Source organism: Anomaloglossus baeobatrachus, chromosome 3 (assembly GCF_048569485.1).
Source record: "Anomaloglossus baeobatrachus isolate aAnoBae1 chromosome 3, aAnoBae1.hap1, whole genome shotgun sequence".
Lineage (NCBI taxonomy): Eukaryota > Metazoa > Chordata > Amphibia > Anura > Aromobatidae > Anomaloglossus > Anomaloglossus baeobatrachus.
The window spans coordinates 445,843,408-445,865,750 of NC_134355.1; the positions used below are offsets into that span (position 1 = coordinate 445,843,408).

At 48.3% G+C, this 22,343-nt stretch overlaps 1 long non-coding RNA gene across 1 annotated transcript in view; it reads right to left on the reverse strand.

Annotated features, from left to right (window-relative positions):
- The window catches only part of LOC142295411 (uncharacterized), a 77,199-nt gene extending 63,953 nt beyond the window's left edge, over positions 1–13,246 (reverse strand). The window contains exon 1 of the long non-coding RNA XR_012751451.1: positions 13,044–13,246. This is a non-coding gene — a long non-coding RNA (uncharacterized LOC142295411). The remainder of the gene's footprint in view (positions 1–13,043) is intronic.
- Positions 13,247–22,343: the final 9,097 nt, after the last annotated feature.

The following is a 22,343-nucleotide window of genomic DNA, read 5'->3' on the forward strand; positions in this document are numbered from 1 at the left end:
ACGATACCTCATATGTGGTGGAAATCAATTGTTTGGGCGTACGGCGGGGCTCAGAAGAGAAGGAGCGCCATTTCACAGTAAAATTGATTGGAATTATTAGCAGACGCCATGTTTCATTTGGAGACCCCCTGAGGTGCCTAAACAATGGAGCTTCCCCACATGTGATCCCATTTTGGAAACTAGACCCCCCCCATACAAAAAAAATTAGTTTGGCGAAATAAAAAATACAGACATCAGTAAAAAAAAAAAAAAAAAAAAGAGCGCCTGCCAAGACCAGTGCCAAACGTGAGAGCAATGCACGAGTCTCGCATCGCATCATCCACTGCAGTCTGGAAGCGAGCAACTGCGCTGGATAATGCGATGCGAGAGGGCGGGGCGGCAGATGAGAAAGGGCGCAGCGGATGGAAGATGGGAAAGGGCGCAGCGGATGGAGGAGCGGCAGAGGATGGGAAAGGGCGCAGCGGATGGATGATGGGAAATGGCGCAGCGGATGGATGGGAAATGGCGCAGCGGATGGAGGAGCGGCAGAGGATGGGAAAGGGCGCAGCGGATGGATGATGGGAAATGGCGCAGCGGATGGATGGGAAATGGCGCAGCGGATGGAGGAGCGGCAGAGGATGGGGGGGTGAGATGGGGATACCTACCTTACAGGATGGATCTAGGCAGCAGGATCACAGCAGACAGAAGAGGCAGCAGATGAAGGAGGCAACAGATCGAGGAGGGTGAGAGGGGGCAGTAGATGGAAAATGGGAGAGAGCAGGCAGCAGATCGGGGAGGGGGGCAGAGTCTGATGCGAGAGAGATGGCACATGTAGGGGAAGGGAGGGGGGCTTGCAGCACATGTAGGGGGAGGGAGGGGGGCTTGCAGCACATGTAGGGGGAGGGAGGGGGGCTTGCAGCACATGTAGGGGGAGGGTGGCTGGCTTGCAGCACATGTAGGGGGAGGGTGGCTTGCAGCACATGTGCTGCAAGCCAGCCACCCTCCCCCCACATGTGCTGCAAGCCAGCCACCCTCCCCCCACATGTGCTGCAAGCCAGCCACCCTCCCCCCACATGTGCTGCAAGCCAGCCACCCTCCCCCCACATGTGCTGCAAGCCAGCCACCCTCCCCCCACGTGGGGGGAGGGTGGCTTGCAGCACATGGAGGGATAGGTGGTGTGGCGATGGAGAAGGGGCAGCCGATGAAGGATGCGGCGGCGGCGGCCGCCGCCGATCGGGGGCAGCAGCGGCTGAAAAAGGTGGGTGCGACGGCGGCGGGGACAGTGGCGAGCATGGCGGCGGGGACGGCGGTGGATCGGGAGCGGCGGCGGGGACAGCGGTGCAGCGGGAGCATGGCGGCGGGGACGGCGGTGGATCGGGAGCGGCGGCGGGGACAGCGGTGCAGCGGGAGCATGGCGGCGGGGACGGCGGTGGATCGGGAGCGGCGGCGGGGACAGCGGTGCAGCGGGAGCATGGCGGCGGAGACAGCGGTGCAGCGGGAGCATGGCGGCGGGGACGGCGGTGGATCGGGAGCGGCGGCGGGGACAGCGGTGCAGCGGGAGCATGGCGGCGGAGACAGCGGTGCAGCGGGAGCATGGCGGCGGGGACGGCGGTGGATCGGGAGCGGCGGCGGGGACAGTGGTGCAGCGGGAGCATGGCGGCGGAGACAGCGGTGCAGCGGGAGCATGGCGGCGGGGACGGCGGTGGATCGGGAGCGGCGGCGGGGACAGCGGGAGCATGGCGGCGGAGACAGCGGTGCAGCGGGAGCATGGCGGCGGGGACGGCGGTGGATCGGGAGCGGCGGCGGGGACAACGGTGGAGCGGGAGCATGGCGGCGGAGACAGCGGTGCAGCGGGAGCATGGCGGCGGGGACGGCGGTGGATCGGGAGCGGCGGCGGGGACAGCGGTGCAGCGGGAGCATGGCGGCGGAGACAGCGGTGCAGCGGGAGCATGGCGGCGGGGACGGCGGTGGATCGGGAGCGGCGACGGGGACAGCGGTGCAGCGGGAGCATGGCGGCGGAGACAGCGGTGCAGCGGGAGCATGGCGGCGGGGACGGCGGTGGATCGGGAGCGGCGGCGGGGACATCGGTGGAGCGGGAGCATGGCGGCGGAGACAGCGGTGCAGCGGGAGCATGGCGGCGGGGACGGCGGTGGATCGGGAGCGGCGGCGGGGACAGCGGTGAAGCGGGAGCAGCGGCGGGGACAGCGGTGAAGCGGGAGCAGCGGCGGGGCGATCGGGGACAGGGGCGAGCGGCGGGGCGATCGGGGACAGGGGCGGGCGGCGGGGACAACAACTTACCGCTCTCCTCGGCTTCTAGGGACGATCACAGGCCGCAGATCCACATTGATTGGAGAGAGCGGTCACAAGACCGGTCTCTCCAATCAGAGCTGGGGGCGGGTGAAGCATCGATCACCCAGCTCCAGCCAATGGCCAGTGCTACAGCAGCACTGATCAGGGCTGGATTTCAATGTTCCAGCCATTTTCAATGGCTGGAACATTACAGTGGCTGTAATTGGCTGAGCGGCGTTCGTCAGCCAATCACAGCCTCTGTAGGTTCGGGGAGGAGGCACCACCCCTCCTGAGGTCAGGCAGAGGTCCCCTCCTTCCCGAATCTACCGTTTAAGTAAATAAATTTCACTCCCCGGGGCTCCAGGACCGCGATTTCGCCATGACGTACTGAGTACGTCATGGGTCGTTTAGCACCATGTCACCATGACGTACTCAGTACGTCCAAGGTCGTTAAGGGGTTAATTGTTAGGAAGTTAGAAGGGTTCAAAGTTTATCAGCAATTTCTCATTTTTCCAACAAAATATACAAAACCTTTTTTTTGGGACCAAATCACATTTGAAGTGACTTTGAGAGGTCTAGGTGACAGAAAATACCCAAAAGTGACACAATTCTAAAAACTGCAACCCTCAAACTGCTCAAAACCACATTCAAGAAGTTTATTAACCCTTTATGTGCTTCACAGGAACTAAAGCAATGTGGAAGAAAAAATGAAATTTTACTTTTTTCCCACAAATATGTTACTTATTATTTTGTATTTTCACAAGGGTAATAAAAGAAAATGCACCATAACATTTGTTGTATAATTTCTCCTGAGCACGCCAATACCTCATATTAGGTGGAAATCAACTGTGTGGGCACATGACAGGGCTTGGAAGGGAAGGAGCTCCATTTCACTTTTTGAATGCTAAAATAGCTTCAATCGTTAGCGGATGCCATGTCGCGTTTGGAGAGCCCCTTAGGTGCCTAAACAATGCAGCTCCCCCAAAAGTGACTCCATTTTGGAAACTAGACCCCTCAAGGAATTTATCTAGATGTTTGGTGAGCACCTTGAGTCCCTGGCTGCTTCACAGAAGTTTATAACATTGAGCCATGAAAATAAAAAAAAATACATTTTCACCACAAAATTGCTACTTCAACCATATAGCTTTTTTCACAAGAGTATCAGGAAAAATGCATCCTACAATTTATTGTGCAATTACTCCTGAGTACGCTGATACCTCATATGTGGTAAAAATGAACTGTTGGGGCACACGACAGGGCTCAGAAGGGAAGGAGCGCAATTTCACTTTTTGATCGCTAACATACTGTGTTTCCCGAAAATGAGCCCTAGTCATGGTTCAATAATGAAGTGTTCATGCAGCTAAAAAAGTTAAAGAATATTGCATGATACTTCATTATAGAAAGCAAACACCCCCAAAAGAGAGAAGAAAGCAGACAAAAGACTTCTTCTGCCCTGCAAGGGAACCTGGGATGCAGTGCAGTTGAGCGTGATGACCTATAATTTTTTTTATTTTTCTGCTGATAGTCATACGAGGCTTGTTTTTTGAAGGATGAGTTGGAGTTTTTATTGGTACCATTTTTGCCCACATAATATGTTTTGATCGCTTTCTATCCCACTTTCTGTGAGGAAGAATCGAGAAGAAACAGCAACTCAGGAATAGTTTTTTGTTTGTTTTTTTTACGCTGTTCAGCATGCTGTAAAAGTGATAGGATAGTTTTACTCTTCAGGTCAGTATGATATTGAGTATGAGTATTACAGCAATACCTCATTTATATAGTTTTTTTTTTTTAGTTTTTCCACTTTTACACCATCAAACCTATTTTATACAGAGAAAAAACTGCTTTTGCATTGCAGTTTTCTGAAAGCTATAACGTTCTACATTTTTCACTGATAGAGCTGTATGGTGGCTTGTTTTTTGTCCATTTTTCTCCATTAAATGGTATTATTCAGACTTGCAATGATCTCCTCCAGCCCAGTTGGACTGAAGGCCAACCAATGTTTAGCAATTATTTTCCCGGTTTGATACAGTATTATAGAGACTGTAAAGTGTACAGCAGCAGGGCCAACCTCCTCTCCCACAACTCCCAAAACACAAAATTTCGAACTTAGGTGTAGATCAACATTGAATACTCTGTCAAATTGCCCACATTTCTCTAGAGGTCCGTTATACGACCACATGACCAGACCTGGAGCAGTTTGTAAAAGAAGAGTGGTCCAAAATCCCACTTGAGAGGTGTAAGAAGCTTAACAATGGTTATAGGAATAGGAAGCGATTCATTGCAGTTACCGGTATTTATTCCAAAAGCTGTGCAACCAAATATTAAATTGAGGGTGCCAACAATTTTGTCTGGCCCATTTTTGGGGGGTTTTGTAAAATGATGTCTAATTTGCTCTTTTTTGCTTTGTGTTTTTGTGTTGTTCCAATACACGCAATGGAAATAAACGTGTGTATGACAAAACGTGTAGTTGCAATAATTTTCTGGGAGAAATACTTCATTTTTGGAACAATTTCAATAACAACAACACCTGCTTCAAGATCAAAATAGCCATTCAAAGTGTATGTGGCCCTTGCGAGTGGAACAATCAAATAATTTTGCACTTGGATAAAAAATAAAAATAAATGTGCACCTCTGATATAAATTAATAACTGTAAACAGTGTCGAACAGTGGTGCCAAACAAAGGCCTACTGATAACATTGTCTTTGGGGGCTGTGAGGTAGCGTGGTCGGCTGCGCGGCAGAAGACACGGGATCCAAGCACCAATGGTCACAGCACACGGTTTATTGCACAAAGCAAAAGTCCAAAACAGCACACATGTCTTTCTCTGGCAGAAACTCAGGGAGTTGTGTTCACTCCCTCACACTAGGGACCCACGCCCATGTTCCTGTTTCCTTTTAACCCTCCTTTCAGCCTGTAGGAAAACAGCATTAACCCTGGAGTGGAGTTGCTTTCTATACATGGAGGGAGCACAACCGGGGCGAGACGTACCGGCCGATAGACAACCCCGGTCACAGTCTCACATACCCCCCCCCCTCAGTTCAAGCGTGCGGGGTTGAACTCCCGCCATCAAACACGCGCCGCGGGACAAGGCATCGGCGTTTCCCTGCAACCTACCGGCCCGGTGTTCAACCGTAAACCAGAAGTTCTGCAGAGAAAGGAACCACCGGGTAACCCGGGCATTCCGTTCCTTGGCGGACCTCATCCAGACCAGCGGAGAGTGATCAGTCACCAAGCGAAACTGTCGTCCCAGCAGGTAATAGCGTAGGGACTCCAAGGCCCACTTGATCGCCAGGCACTCCTTCTCCACTACGCTATAATTCCGCTCGGGAGGGGTGAGCTTCCTACTTAAGAAGGTGACGGGGTGTTCCTCCCCCTGAACCACCTGAGACAGCACTGCCCCCAGGCCGACCTCAGAGGCGTCAGTCTGTACTATGAACTCCTTCCGGAAATCAGGGTTGACAAGAACGGGCTGTCCGCACAGGACCCCCTTCAGGGCCCGGAAGGAGTCCTCGGCCTGCGGAGTCCAGCGCACCATGACGGACTTCTTGCCTTTGAGAAGGTCCGTCAAGGGGGCTGATAGTCCCGCAAAATTTTTTACAAACCTCCTGTAGTACCCCACGATACCCAGGAAGGCCCTAACCTGCTTCGTGGTCAGGTGTCTAGGCCACTTCTGGATCGCCTCCACTTTGTTAATTTGGGGCTTAATCACTCCTTGGCCTATTACGTAGCCCAAGTAGCGGGCTTCCGTGAGCCCCAACGCACATTTCTTGGGATTGGCTGTCAATCCGGCTGTTCGGAGCGCGTTCACCACCGCTTGTACCTGTTCCAAGTGGGTCTGCCACTCAGAGCTGTAAATAATGATGTCATCAAGGTACGCTGATGCATACGCCTGGTGGGGTTCCAGCACCAAGTCCATCAACCTCTGGAACGTGGCCGGAGCGTATTGTAACCCAAAAGGCAAGACAACATAGTGGAAGAGACCCTCCGGCGTAACAAAAGCAGTTTTCTCCTTGGCGGACTCCGTCAGTGGCACCTGCCAGTACCCCTTGGTCAGGTCGAGCGTGGTGAAATATCACGCCTGTCCCAGCCTATCAATCAGCTCATCCACCCGGGGCATGGGGTAGAGATCGAACTTGGATATTTCGTTCAATCTCCTAAAGTCATTGCAGAACCTTAAGGAGCCATCGGGTTTTGGTATTAGGACAATGGGACTAGCCCATTCACTCTGGGATTTTTCGATGACCCCCAGGCGTAGCATTGTCATCACTTCCTCTGATATGGCTTGTCTTCGAGCCTCTGGTACCCGGTATGGCTTCAGGCGTACCTTCAGGTGAGGCTCGGTGACAATGTCATGTCGTATCAGACTGGTCCTACCAGGCAGCTCGGAGAAGACATCGGGGTTCTGCTGAACCAGTCGTCTGGCCTCTCGCCTCTGTTGCTTGGTGAGGGCTTCTCCAATCCTTACTTCCGGTTCGTCCTCTCCGGAGGTCGCTGGAGCCGGGTTTGAACGACCCGAAGAGGAGGGAGATGGGGAAAAATCAACCATCATGCTTTCCCGTTCCTGCCAAGGTTTTAACAGGTTGACATGGTATATTTGTTCAGGTTTCCGCCTACCGGGCTGCAATACCTTATAGTTGACCACCCCGATTCTTTCCTTTATCTCGTAGGGGCCTTGCCACTGAGCCAGGAATTTACTCTCCGTCGTGGGGATCAATACCAACACCCGATCCCCGGGTTTAGAGGTCCGCACGGTGGCTTGTCTATTGTAGCGGCCGCTTTGCGCGGCCTGAGCCTCCTGTAAATGCTCCTGCACAATTGGCATGACCGCGCTTATGCGGTTCTGCATTCCTAAAATGTGTTCAATCACACTTTTATGGGGGGTGGGCTCCTGCTCCCATGTTTCCTTTGCCAGGTCCAACAATCCCCGGGGATGTCGCCCGTATAACAACTCAAAAGGCGAAAACCCCGTGGATGCCTGTGGCACCTCTCGGATGGCAAACATCAAATAGGGAAGCATCATATCCCAGTCTTTCCCGTCTTTGGAAATCACCCTTTTGAGCATGGTTTTCAGGGTTTTATTGAATCGCTCCACTAAACCGTCCATCTGAGGATGATACACAGACGTACGCAACTGCTTGATCTGGAGTAGCCGGCATAGCTCTTTGGTCACTTTAGACATGAATGGGGTCCCCTGATCCGTAAGGATCTCCTTGGGCAACCCCACCCGGCAGAACACAGCAAACAACTCCCGAGCTATAAGCTTCGCCGCAGTATGTCTGAGAGGTATCGCCTCTGGATACCGGGTGGCATAGTCAACGATCACTAGGATGTGTTGCTGCCCTCGAGCGGACTGGGGCCCCACCAGATCCATCCCTATCCGTTCAAAAGGGACTTCTATAATGGGTAACGGTACCAACGGACTGCGAAAATGGGCCAGGGGTGCGGCAAGCTGACACTCCGGGCAGGTTTTGCAGAACCGTTTTACCTCCCCAAAGACCCCGGGCCAATAGAACCTTTGCAATATTCGCTCCTGCGTTTTCTTGACCCCTAGGTGGCCACTCATCAGGTGTTTATGAGCCAAGTCGAGGACCCGCCGGCGATATGGCTGGGGCACCACCAACTGCTCTACCCCCACGCCCCGTATTTCATCTACCCGGTAGAGTAAATCCTGTTTAAGAGCGAAATGGGGGTACCTTACCTGGGCACCGGGCAGCTGTGCCACCCCGTCAACCACTGTCACCCGACTCCGGGCATGTATTAATGTAGGGTCCTGGAGTTGGGCTGTCCCAAACGTATCCGGGGACGCCTCCAACTCCGGGAGGGGCTCGACCATCTCAGCCTCTCCTGCCAATACCTCTAGGGGCGACCTATCGGGTTCACATTCTGTCCCTAAGATGGGGACCCCTACGGCAGGCGTCCCGGATTCGGGATTGTCGGGCTCAGGTCCCGGACTGTCCAATACCTGAGGGGACTTAGGAGGCCCCTTCCATAGAGTCCAAAAATACGGCAGATCCCTTCCTAGGATCACATCATAGGGAAGAGTGTTAATAAGTCCCACCTCATGTTGCACCTGACCGCAGGGTGCTGTGATGGTGACAATCCCCGTGGGATAGTCTCGGCGGTCCCCATGTATGCAAACCACCCCCACGGTACGTCCTGTGGCCTTTACTTCAGCCCTTAGGGTTGATCGCACAAGGGTCACTAAGCTTCCGGAATCCAACAAGCCTGTAACCGGACATCCATTCACCTGTATTTGGAACAAGTGGGGCTCAGTCTCCGGGGAGACAAGGTCCGCGGTACACACCGCCTGAGCATACATTGAACCCCGCCGGGTAACCCCACAATCCATGGGCTCCGTGGTGAGTGGACACTGGGCTTCCATATGTCCCACCCGCTGGCACCGCCAACATCTAATAGGGAAGGAAACCCCCTTGACGAGTTGTCGTTTAGGGTACATAGCCTTCCGGACCTCAGGGACCGCGGGCGCGGCCTCAGACGGGACGGTAGCGGACTCCCGCACCGGTGTCCGCGGTGGGTCCTTGGCCCGAGGCTTGGAGGGGCCGAACCGACGGGCGGCACGCAAAGTCTCAGTGTCCCGTATCAAGTCCTGCGTAGCCACATGCCGCTCCACCAGGCACACTAATTGGTCCAGGGTACTTGGGTCGCCCTGTCCTACCCACCGTTGAATGGTGACGGGTAAAGTGCGCACAAAGCGATCAACCACTACCCTTTCCACCATTTGCGCAGGGCTCAGAGTGTCAGGCTGCAACCACTTCTTTACCAGATGCAACAAGTCATAGGCCTGGGAGCGTACGGGATTGACTTCCTCATAGAACCACTGATTTACCCGCTGAGCCCGTACATAGGTATTCACCCCCAACCGAGCAAGTATTTCGGCTTTCAGGGTCTCATATTTTATGGCGTCCTTGGTACAGAGGTCCAGGTACGCTTTTTGGGGCTCCCCCGTCAGATAGGGCGACAATACCTCAGCCCACTGGGGGGGTCGGCAGCTTTTCCCGCTCGGCCACCTGCTCAAACACCGCCAGGAACGCTTCCACATCATCCCCCGGGGTCATCTTTTGCAACGCTTGTCTCACCGTTTTCCGGATGCTGCCGTCGTCACCCGGTCTCGGGGTTGTTGCTGCCGGTCCGGCACGGATCGACTTTGCCAGGAGAACCATCTGTTCTTGGTGCCTTTGTTCCTGCAATTGCAAGGATTGCTGCTGACGATCCAACGACCGGAGCAAGTGTGCATTGGTCTGTTGTTGCTGTGCATTAGCCTGTTGTTGCTGTGCATTAGCCTGAGCCAGCTGCTTTAGTATGTCCTCCATGGCGTCGCCGGGTTTGGGCTGTAGTATAGCCGCTCGAATCCAGGACATGCGCTGCTGGGTCACCAGGGATGGAAGCTACACCTCACCAGGCTGGCATGCCCGCTTTCTCCACCATCTGTGAGGTAGCGTGGTCGGCTGCGCGGCAGAAGACACGGGATCCAGGCACCAATGGTCACAGCACACGGTTTATTGCACAAACCAAAAGTCCAAAACAGCACACATGTCTTTCTCTAGCAGAAACTCAGGGAGTTGTGTTCACTCCCTCACACTAGGGACCCACGCCTATGTTCCTGTTTCCTTTTAACCCTCCTTTCAGCCTGTAGGGAAACAGCATTAACCCTGGAGGGGAGTTGCTTTCTATACATGGAGGGAGCACAACCGGGGCGAGACGTACCGGCCGTCATAGACAACCCCGGTCACAGTCTCACAGGGCCCAATGTTGAGCTATATACAAATACGGTATTATTCTCAGTCACAAAATTAACTATAATTATATATAATAATAAACTTGGTAGTTTGTTACAGTAAGAGGACGATCAGATGTTGCTTCTCCTTGTACATGAAGTGTACGGTTCCAGCCCTACTCCTGGGATGAGGGGCCCACTCCCGCACAGAGGCCCATTGGGGTATTCACCTTTTCCCCTGTGGCCAAGTTTGAACCTGCCTGTAAATATGAACCTGCACAATATTATGGAGGTCTACAACCATTTCTGGGACCCAAGTCAGGACTGCCCAGGCTACGACCTCCGAATACTTCCCAAGCCATCCCTTGATTTGATAATTAGTCTTTATTTTGAGTGACAGCCATTATTAGCGCCTTATTCTTGTATGCGTCAGCTGAGAGTTACCTATTCATGTCGTGCTCTATAGCTGTCATTTCTCGGCTGTTCAGGCACCATAAAGTGATTGTTTTTGTCAGATTTCTTACAACGTGTTGGCTCATTGTGGCTTTTACTAGAAATAGCTTTAAGTGAGAAAACATGTTCTTGCACACAGGTTTCGAAGCTTCCTATAGAAGTTATTATGTTGGCAATAACTCTTCGGAGAATAGAAGCTCCACAATGCTTGCTTTGCAGCAGAATCCCAGTTACCTCGTTTCACCTCTCGCATACTGTACGATCTGGGCCCCCTGCGGCTTTCTTTAAGTTGGATGAGCTGTTCTGATCTCTACAGAAGTAGGTCAGCATGTCATATAAGGTAGCGGAGCATTAATGCACAGCCAGCAGAGAACAGAAAACCTGGCAGATTATGGATGATAAGCAACCAGCTGTCTAAGATGTGCAGACATAAAATATCATTTATTATGAAGCTCACAGCAGTCATCTCCTTGCATGGGGGATTAGTTAACCCATTCTTGGCATTGTAATACAATTCAGCGCCTTCCTAAAAGGGAGAGGAGCGGCATTCTGTATAGGTATTTTTTAATCCTCTAGCCCAGATTTCTAGAGAAACCTGTTTGTCAGGTTCCAAATGCTATTTCTAGACCTGTACTGTCTAGTGAGCTCAAACATGCAGAAAATGTGTGTATTCTCTCAAAGCTGGGAGCACAAATCAGACAAACAGCATTTGGGCAGCAGACACAAATGTGGTGTAGAACAGCGCACTCTGGTGGCATTTTGTAAGTACTGAACAACCCTAAAAAGCAAAAAATAATAATTCTGGTTTCCACCAGATTGTAGTTCATCTCAACATTTTACCAACCTAACACCCCCTAACTCAATGCATATTACCAACTTTTACATTGCCCCTTCTCAACTTAGCCCGCAACCAGATGCCAGATTCACCTTCCATAACTTCCTCTGGTTTCTTAGATAAAGATTCCCTCCAGGTTCTCTGCTAGACCCCTGTCTGAATAATTGTCTGTGACCATGTCTGTGATTGAAGTCTACTAGGAAACCCCTTAGCCAATTAGACTGGAAATAAGATATGCCACGGTATGGCTATACAGTACCTATGTACATCAGATGTACACATTGAAAAATCCTTCTGATCTATAATTCTGACCTATGTCCTGAGCAGTTTCCCAGCACAACTTATATCATGTCTTATTGGTAGCCTAAAGTGAATCTGACAGTTGATCCATGATGTTCAAACCATGGAGACCATTGATCTGGTACCGGTTCTGTCATTTCAGCCAGGTATGTTTTATTCTGAAACGATCTGACAGTTAAAAGCTAGCCGGGCACAATGTTGCTTGGGAGACGAATCCAACAGGCCAGTGCCCGGTGGCTGCAATCACACACCTCACTCCCTTAGGCCCCCTTCACACGCACATGCCTCCGGTACGTGCTAGGTCCATGCCCGCATGTATTGGAGACACGGGCACACGTATACCCATTAAAATCAATGGGTATATGTGCACGCACTTGTGCAGCCATTGGCTCGTGCCTCCGTGTGGAGCAGACATGAGCCCGTGTGCTCTATACGGAGGCATGTCCGTTTTTCTCCAGCAGCACGGGTGTCACCTGGCCTGCACACGTACCACACGGATGTAGTGTGCATGCGGGCCCACGTGACACGCGCCGGAGAAACCCACGTGTCATTGTAAAAATAAAAAAAAACACATACTCACCTCCACGAGCCCTGCAGTCTCTGCCGCGGCTGTCACCTGCATCCGACCCCCAGTGAATTTGAACAACGCATCTTCTTCACTGGGGGCTGGAAGCAGCGTCAGCGGGGCGTGGCCTGTGCCGGACACTGTCATTCAGCACCACAGACAGCTCTGGAAGAAACAGGTAAGGCGGGACTTTCTGTTCTCCGTGTGTTATTACGTATAGCACACGGAGAACACGCATGTGCCCCAAACACGGCACACGGGGAGTAAACCACCCCTTTAATACGTCAGTGAAAAAACTGTACTTTTTTCACATACGTGTGAAGGGGGCCTTAGACAGGTCTAACCCTATAAACACGTGTGCAGAGATTTGTCAATCAAGGAGATCAAGGGGGGATAAGCTGCCGGAGACTAGCCTCTTGGACTTCTCATCCGAGTGGCATTGCCACCGGCTATCTTTTAAATGGATGTCTTTCTTCTGAAATGCTGGAGTATTTCAGCGTAATACATACCTACCATAAATAACGAAGCAGGACTCTGATGCCACCAGTAATTCGGGCAGCATGGATCAGCTATCAGATGATATTTAAATGTATTCCTGACATCCATCCATATGTGGCCACTCTGCTTTATGTCTTACTGTTTCACATCATGGCCTCAATTACAGTGATTGCATAAAAATGGAAACTCTTTGAATCCATATGCAAGCACACCAGCCAGAGGTATGCAAACAAAAACTGCCAACGACAATTCCTTTAAATTGTGGGTTGCCTCACGGTTCAGATACAGCGTTATTAATAAACCTATGTACTGTACATCCTCATGATATTTTGTGCAGTTCTATTGGCTGCTTACTTTGTTTCTTCACGAGCATGTCTATCACCCTTACCTGTGTTCCATGATGGCACTTCATGTGGGCCTGACACTTCATTATGGCACTTACATGTTCAGCTCTTCACTACAGTGCATACATAATAACACACTTCTCATCACGTAGTACATCCATTACTGACAGGTTACAAATGTTGTAACACATTAGACACTTGTTTTTAGGTTCTTGTTGTTCTGTCTTGATTACCCCCTCCTCTTTGATTTCTCTTCGCTGGGATCTGCTTCAGCCTGCCAAGATATTTCCTACATCTATTTCAAAACCATAACCCATGAGGGCCCCCTGCATTCCTTCTACCAAGTATTAGTCTCTTCAGGAACAGATTGTTCCCAGAGTCATCCCACAATATTCTTCTATTAAAGGGACCCATCCTGCTGGTTCTCTGCCAAGCTTTTGGAATTGTTTGCCTAATGGATTATTTATATCATAATCTAGTTTAGAATACATGGAATAGTTTTCCCCTTTCACAAACAACCGCAGAGTTCTATTCTGTGCATTCTCCGATGCCTTAGACATTTTTCTGTGTAACTCATCCTCCCTTTTAGTTTTTGCCAATACTGTTACTACATTTTGTTCCATCTGTGATAGTTTTACCTGCAGTGATTGTCATACATTATGCTGGAGTAGGAATAGTAGTCTAATCAAGGGGCGGAGGAGGAAGAGACAACTACAGAGACCCTTCATTGTCTGTAACTGCTTCCTTTTGCCCAAAAGAATAGTGCTTACTACTATTTCTTTACAGGAATCTTCGTATCTTCATGAAGGTCACTTTTTCAGGAGGTTCTTGAAGCTTGTTTCTCCACTTGTCCACATCTTGCCTATCTCTCCTCACAGCAGGCTGACTAGTTCCTAATATCTCTAAGGGGTACTTCACACACAGCGAGATCGCTACTGAGATCGCTGCTGAGTCACGGTTTTTGTAACGCAGCAGTGACCTCATTAGCGATCTCGCTGTGTGTGACACTGAGCAGCAATCTGGCCCCTGCTGTGAGATCGCTGCTCGTTACACACAGCCCTGGTTCGTTTTTTTATTGTTGCTCTCCCGCTGATAAGCACACATCGCTGTGTGTGACAGCAAGAGAGCAACAATCCTGAATGTGCAGGGAGCAGGAGCCGGCATCTGACAGCCTGCGGTAAGCTGTAACCAAGGTAACCAAGGTGGTTACCCGATATTTACCTTCGTTACCAGCCTCCGCAGCTCTCACGCTGCCAGTGCCGGCTCCTGCTCCCTGCACACGCTAAGCTAAGCGGTGTGCGCTGGTAACAAAGGTAAACATCGGGTAACCATACCCGATGTTTACCTTAGTTACCAGTGTCCGCAGCTTCCAGACGCCGGCTCCGTGCAAGCGCAGCGTCGCTTGCACGTCGCTGCTGGCTGGGGGCTGGGGGCTGGTCACTGGTCGCTGGTGAGATCTGCCTGTTTGACAGCTCACCAGCGACCATGTAGCGATGCAGCAGCGATCCTGACCAGGTCAGATCGCTGGTAGGATCGCTGCTGCGTCGCTAAAGTGTGACGGTACCCTTAAGGCCCACAACGACTTACCAGCGATCCCGAAAACGATGCGACCTGATAGGGAATAGGGATCACAGGTAAGTCGCTGAGAGGTCGCAGGTGAGATGTCACACAGTCAGATCTTACCAGCGATGCAGGAACAATACAGGACGCAGTAGCGACCTGTATAACGATCTCACCTATCACACAGTGTCATACACAGCGATGTGTCCTGCCCAGCAGGACATCGCCTTTGAAGAAAATGGCCTGGACCATTCTGCAACGACTAGAGATCTCACAGCAGGGGCCTGATCACTGGTAGGTGTCACACATAACAAGATCGCTAACGGGATCGCTACTGCGTCACAGAAACCGTGACTCAGCTGCGATCTCGCTAGCGATCTCGTTATGTGTGACAGTACCACAAGACCACAAGAGACTCACATTTCGCAACAGTGCAATAGATATGAAAGAGGATAAGTATAGTTTTAAAAGGCTATTTTATAATGTGGCCACATCTTGTTCCTGGTGATCGCATAGCTTTCAGATCTGAGTCATGGCACCAAGAAGATGTCATGGGGAGTCTTATAAAAACAGATACAGGTTTTGATATAGCATCTTAAAAAGTTTTTCTCATGTTGTCTTCAAGTCTGCACGGCTGCGCTGTGTGCTGGCTTCCTGAATTCTAGGGGCAGTGCGCTCTTAGTAATTGACAGTTCGGGCTGGCAGCATGGCTGCGGCGCTACCCTGATCTGCACACTCTCAGATGCTGATAACAGAAGCAGCTTTACCTCTGCAGCATCAGAGACGCACAGGAGCATTAGTGCTGCACAGATCTGGCCAACTTCAGAGAAGCACTTGCTCCTTACCTAGAAAACACATCACCTTTCGTAGATTGCAGTGGAGAATGGTACCTTGTAATGAGCTTTAAACTATATCATTAATAATCCCTTCTTTTATTAATAGGTGAATTTGCAAAGTTGCTTATCCTTACCAGCACTCTGCAATGTTACTTATACAGTGTGTCCACCCAAATCCCGTCCACCGCCATTAACTTGAGAACTGCAGCAGCTATAGGCATAGAAGTGGTGTCTAGGTATAGTAAAGTATCCATGCGCTAAGCAATGAAACCACCTAAAGCGTCACCTGGTGGAAAACAACGAAGGTAGCATTTTTATCTCGAAAACGGAACGAAATAGAGAAAAAAAGTGAATTACAACGTTGTAGGGTATCATCAATTCAATACGAATTGACACTTTGCATACAGAAATGCTATGATTAGAATGTGTAAAACTCATAAGGCTGCGGACGTGAGGCGATACCTCATGGAGACCTTCTAACAAGTCATTGGGTATGGTTGCTGCGTGGAGTGGCCTCCACATTCACCTGACCTGACCCCATTGGACTTCTTTCTGTGAGGTCACATCAAACAGCAGGTGTATGCGACCCCTCCACCAACATTGCAGGACCTACGATGACATATCACAGATGCTGGTGCAAACGTGTCACCTACCATATTGCACAGCGTGCAGCAAGATACAGTATGCTGTCCAGAGTCCAGATGTGCATTGCAGCGGACGGTGGCCACTTTGAGCATCAAAGTTAAATGAGCGCCATATGCGTGACCAGTATTTAATGTTTCGGGGGGTCATGGGTTTCATATCATAGCATTTCTGTATGCAAGGTGTCGATTCGTATTGAATTGATGATGCCCTACAATTTTTTAATTCACTTTTTTTCTCTTATCTCATTTAGTTTTCGAGATAAAAATGCTAACTCCGTTGTTTTCCACCAGGTGGTGCTATAGGTAGTTTCATTGCGTAGCGCATGGCTACTTTACTACACCTAGACACCACTTCTATGCCTATAGCTGCCGCCGTTCTCAAGTTAATGGTGATGGACAGGATATGGGTGGACACACTGTATAATAAGATGAGATTAAACAAGGTTGTCTGACCTTAGGCTGCAAGTGTGCAATCATTCCATGTGACTGCAAGCTTGTGAATCCTGACAATGTGCACACTGCACGCTGTGAAGATTCTTCAGTGGTTGCATCGGGAACGAGCTGTCAATTGACTGCAAGTATGCAATTTACTGTGCGCACAAAGCCTGGACAATACCTTTAAGTTTATTGTATAAGTTGAGAATTTTATACTTTCTGATTTGCACATATGATAAATATTATTGGCCAGGGTGCATTCCCTACAGTATCATAGCCTTTGTGTAACTTTCAGACTTGTATATAAATCAGCAACATTAGCAATTTTTCATACTAATTCTCAACCACACACAAAACGTGATGGAAAAAAATGCAAATAAACCAAGGAACAGTGTGATAGTGTGATATTGTGGGTTGTGTATCATTTTGTGTAGGTTTAGGTGTGATGCTCTGTGAATTCTATATATTATTTGTCCTGTCTGCAGGTTCATAACACCCTGCAGTGCTTCTGTCCCTATGTGTGAGGGAGGGTGGCCTGGAATCCACCCAAACTCTCTGCTTACATGGGAAATTAATCAGTCTGTCTGAGGACAAGAGACAAGCAGGAAGATTCATCCTATGGGGGAGAAGCTGCTGCTACAGGCAGCACCCCGGAGAGCCATTGAGAAACCCCAATTTGCCTGGAAAAGGACTGCTGGAGGATTGTGAATGATCCCTGGGACATTTATCCCATTACTGGACTACTTTACTCTCTGTGTGGTGAATTATTTTATGGACCTTCTGGATTGCATGGGATAAAGGTTCTTTGGATTGCTCACTCATCTCTCGCTCTGTTGATTGTGTGATACCGGAGAAGGACCCTGTGACATTCAGAAATTCTACAGCATCAAAACCTCAACAGAGCCTAAGGCTATGTTCACACTTTGCATTTTTGTATACAAATTTTATACAAATGAAAAGCTGCTTTTTCAGTACTAGTAAAACCTATGAGATTCCAGAAATATCATACACACACATCTGCTTTTTTTTTTCCTGACTGAAATGGAAAACTGCTGCGTTTTTTTCAAGAAGCCACATGTCAATACTTTCAGTGTTTTAGCAGAGTTTTTTCACCACTGGAAGCAATGGAAGAGGAGGCCATAGTTTAGCAACGGAGAGGTGCAGAAATAAAAAACCTGGAGAAAAATCAGTACATGAGACCAGGTAAAAAATGACATACAGTGACTACAAGTAGTATTCAACCCCCTGCAGATTTAGCAGGTTTGATAAGATGTAAATAAGTTAGAGCCTGCAAACTTCAAACAAGAGCAGGATTTATTAACAGATGCATAAATCTTACAAACCAACAAGTTATGTTGCTGAGTTAAATTTTTAATAAATTTTCAACATAAAAGTGTGGGTCAATTATTATTCAACCCCTAGGTTTAATATTTTGTGGAATAACCCTTGTTTGCAATTACAGCTAATAATCGTCTTTTATAAGACCTGATCAGGCCGGCACAGGTCTCTGGAGTTATCTTGGCCCACTCCTCCATGCAGATCTTCTCCAAGTTATCTAGGTTCTTTGGGTGTCTCATGTGGACTTTAATCTTGAGCTACTTCCACAAGTTTTCAATTGGGTTAAGGTCAGGAGACTGACTAGGCCACTGCAACACCTTGATTTTTTCCCTCTTGAACCAGGCCTTGGTTTTCTTGGCTGTGTGCTTTGGGTCGTTGTCTTGTTGGAAGATGAAATGACGACCCATCTTAAGATCCTTGATGGAGGAGCGGAGGTTCTTGGCCAAAATCTCCAGGTAGGCCATGCTATCCATCTTCCCATGGAGAAACAGCCCCACAGCATGATGCTGCTACCACCATGCTTGACTGTAGGGATGGTATTCTTGGGGTCGTATGCAGTGCCATCCAGTCTGCAAACGTCACGTGTGTGGTTGGCACTAAAGATCTCGATCTTGGTCTCATCAGACCAGAGAACCTTGAACCAGTCTGGCTCAGAGTCCTCCAAGTGATCATGAGCAAACTGTAGACGAGCCTTGACATGACGCTTTGAAAGTAAAGGTACCTTACGGGCTCGTCTGGAACGGAGACCATTGCGGTGGAGTACGTTACTTATGGTATTGACTGAAACCAATGTCCCCACTGCCATGAGATCTTCCCGGAGCTCCTTCCTTGTTGTCCTTGGGTTAGCCTTGACTCTTCAGACAAGCCTGGCCTCGGCACGGGAGGAAACTTTCAAAGGCTGTCCAGGCCGTGGAAGGCTAACAGTAGTTCCATAAGCCTTCCACTTCCGGATGATGCTCCCAACAGTGGAGACAGGTAGGCCCAACTCCTTGGAAAGGGTTTTGTACCCCTTGCCAGCCTTGTGACCCTCCACGATCTTGTCTCTGATGGTCTTGGAATGCTCCTTTGTCTTTCCCATGTTGACCATGTATGAGTGCTGTTCACAAGTTTGGGGAGGGTATTAATTAGTCAGAAAAGGCTGGAAAAAGACATAATTAATCCAAACATGTGAAGCTCATTGTTCTTTGTGCCTGAAATACTTCTTAATACTTTAGGGGAACCAAACAGAATTCTAGTGGTTTGAGGGGTTGAATAATAAATGACCCTCTGAATAAACTTTTCTCAATTTAAAAAAAAAAAAAAAAAAAGAAATAACATTCTTTTTTGCTGCAGTGCATTTCACACTTCCAGGCTGATCTACAGTCCAAATGTCACAATGCCAAGTTAATTCCGAATGTGTAAACCTGCTAAATCTGCAGGGGGTTGAATACTACTTGTAGGCACTGTATCTATGATAAGTGACAGGTCCTCTTTAAGAGAGAACGTAGTAGCACCTAGGATGGTTGCCAAATTGGTTACATTTCCGCCTGGCTTCCAAGCAGTATTCTCCAGTCCTCTCCTCTAAATTACCCTCTCTGAACCTTTATAGACATGTTATACTATCAAAGAGAGATAAATGAAGCTGGCATAAGTAAACCTGATTTAGTAATTCAGTGTGTTACTGTCCAGAAGTGAGCGGATTAACATGATCGGCAGCAGCAGGCTTCAGATGCTATTTTTCGCTGTGCCCAGTCTTCTTGCGGATCTGTCTGCATGAGTCATCCCTCGGCCCAGCGCTTGCTCACTGACATTATGAACACAATGTTTTTCTCTTTTCAGCTATCCAACCAAGCGTTTGCAGACACACACAGGAATTCCTTGGTTGTGTTCCAAGTGTTTACTTATATTCCGCCACTTACCAGGAACAAAAAAACAACAGTGCTTTTGTAGAATTTGTACATTCTTTAAAGAAATAGTAATGTTTAAAGCCGTAAAGGCGTAATAATATCTAAGGTGCGTAAAAGAGAATTGTACATAAAGAGAAAAACGCTTTTTACAATAAACTAAACCTGCTCCACATATCAAATTGTCACCCGTTTCTAACAGATCCAGTATTTTAAAAAATCTGTATCCGCTACAGAGGAAAAAATGGATGAACACTTTGGTTTCTGTTCTGCATCCAATTTCTTTGTAATTGTAACGGATCCGTTTTCCTAGAGATGTCTCTGAATATCTCTAGTGTTCTGCTCAAAACACTGATCCGTTATCAGATGACCATTCCTTATTGTGTTTCTCATACTCTTCCATATTAAAAAACATCATTGGATTCAGTTGCTATCCGTTTTTGCTTTTTTTTGCTGGTACAAAAAGTTGAGCAGACCATTTTTTTAATTCAACTTAACACAAATTGCAGTCAAAAGGAAGACCTACGACATTTCTTACAAATGAGTGGATCCTTTAGTGGATCGCATTATATTTGCTTGTGTCATCCGAAAATGGATCCAAAAATGGAAATAACTAATGGACAAGTGAACAGAGCTTTCGCCATATGCGTAAATAAAGTAAAATTATATATATATACTGGATTAAAAAATGTAAATTATCCTACTAATTAATGTAATAAATAAGTGTAAAATTGGTTGTATTTACGAAAAGTTATCAATGTCAGAACGGTGACTGTCTGATGCTCATTTTCCCCTTCCCGAATAATTTCTCCCATCAGATGTCCAATTTTACCACTTATGAGAAAAACCTACCTACTTTTTGGATCAGACTTTCAGACTGTGGTCTAAATGCCACCAATTTTTTTTTAGTACAAGGAGAAAATAAAAGTTTCTCCATTCTGAGAGACCGTGAAAATTGGACCCATTTGAATGCCATCCGAGTGCAATCTAATTTTTTGCCTTGAAGATGGTTGCTGGTAATTTCCATCCATGTCGTATTGGCTCTGCAAAGTTTTTTCTGAACCACTATTTTAGTTAAATTTTTATCAAATTGTTGCCTTCATGTTATTTTTGGAGGAGCAAGGAGACCTACAGCATTTAATTGGTAAGACCGAAGTCCTGGTCTTAGCTTCAAAAACCCTTGTACAAGGACAAGTGTGCCGTCCTTGGTAGACCTCTGATGTCATGGTGGTAGGTCCGAGTGTAATTGGGGGTTTAAAAATAATGTTAAAAAGGGGGAAAGAAAATTAAAATAATTAGATAGAGATCATGATGCCAGTTTTGATGTTCGGCTTTGGTATGGCCGGGCACTGCTGGAGCTCCCCAGGAGTTAGGAAGAGATGCACAGTGCCTGAGGGTTGTCCTCTTGCCCCCCCAACTAGGGCTGGTTCCTGGGGATGTTGAGGTAGGGATGGCGCAGCAGAGAATAATTTAGCCAAAGAGAGGGCAGGGAGCTTTTACCTTTTACTGGAGCTCTGCAGAACCTTCCAGAATGTTTCTCACAGCTGTTAACAATGATGGTGGTTCTTCCTACCGTAATGAGAGTTTGGCCTCTCTGCTGTGTGGTGGTAGGGTGTTCCTCCTGTCACTACTATTTCCCTTCCTGGGAATAGGTATCTTGGTATCCCTGGATTTTCTGGAAGACAAGAGAACTCTGGATTTGTAATCCCTTCAGGCAAGCAGGCGACTTGAATCCTGAAGGAAAATTCACTATTCTAGAAGTTTCCAGACTCAAACGTGTCACTGTGCTCCTAGGCAATTTACTGCTCCTTATAGAAAGGTTAATAGCAGTCTCTCAGTTTGCCAATACACTTGAAAGTGATGGTGGCCTAGGGACTGATAACCTGCCAATGTGTAGCTGGCCCCTCCAGAGGTTTTAGCAGTCCCCTCAGGACAGGACCGCCTCGCAATTACACTCCTCACTTCACCACACAAATGCACCCAGGCTGCAACTCCAACTCTAACTGAATTTACCTGAGCTCCTCCCCTATCTCATTCTAGGGTTCAGACTCAGGCGTTAGTTTTATCTCACGTGAACAGCCCCAGTAAGGGAGTGTGGGCAAATGTGTGTTTGTATGTAGTGAACAGCAGATAAAACTTCTCATTAAAGCTAGCAATACATTTTAACAAATTGAAATACACATGTAATTATTATTTGTGGTGACTAGTCACAGGGCGCCACACAAGCAAAAGGGTAACAATGTTTTGAAGTTTTGATTTTCAGGCACTACAGCTTTGAAAATGAGATTATCTTCATTTTATAGATAATCATCTTGTCTATCTCATACATAAATTTGACTTTACCATTTAGCTTATGATTAGTTATGCATATTTTTCTCATGTCACTGCATTATTACAGTTTTGCTCCTGGTAGTGGAAAAATCTTTTTTTTTTTATCTGTATACTACAAATTACAACCTGTTCTCACATTCCCTAATAGCTCAGGTTGATTCCCAAGTGAAAGATCACAGGGTTGTATTGAGGAGCAGCCATGAAGAAGATTTTCCAGGAAAAGAGAAACAGCATCATCCAGCTCATCAATAGTAGTCTTTCGGCTAAGAGAATTGGCAAACTGCATCATGTGAGTGTCATGACAGTTGCAAGAATAC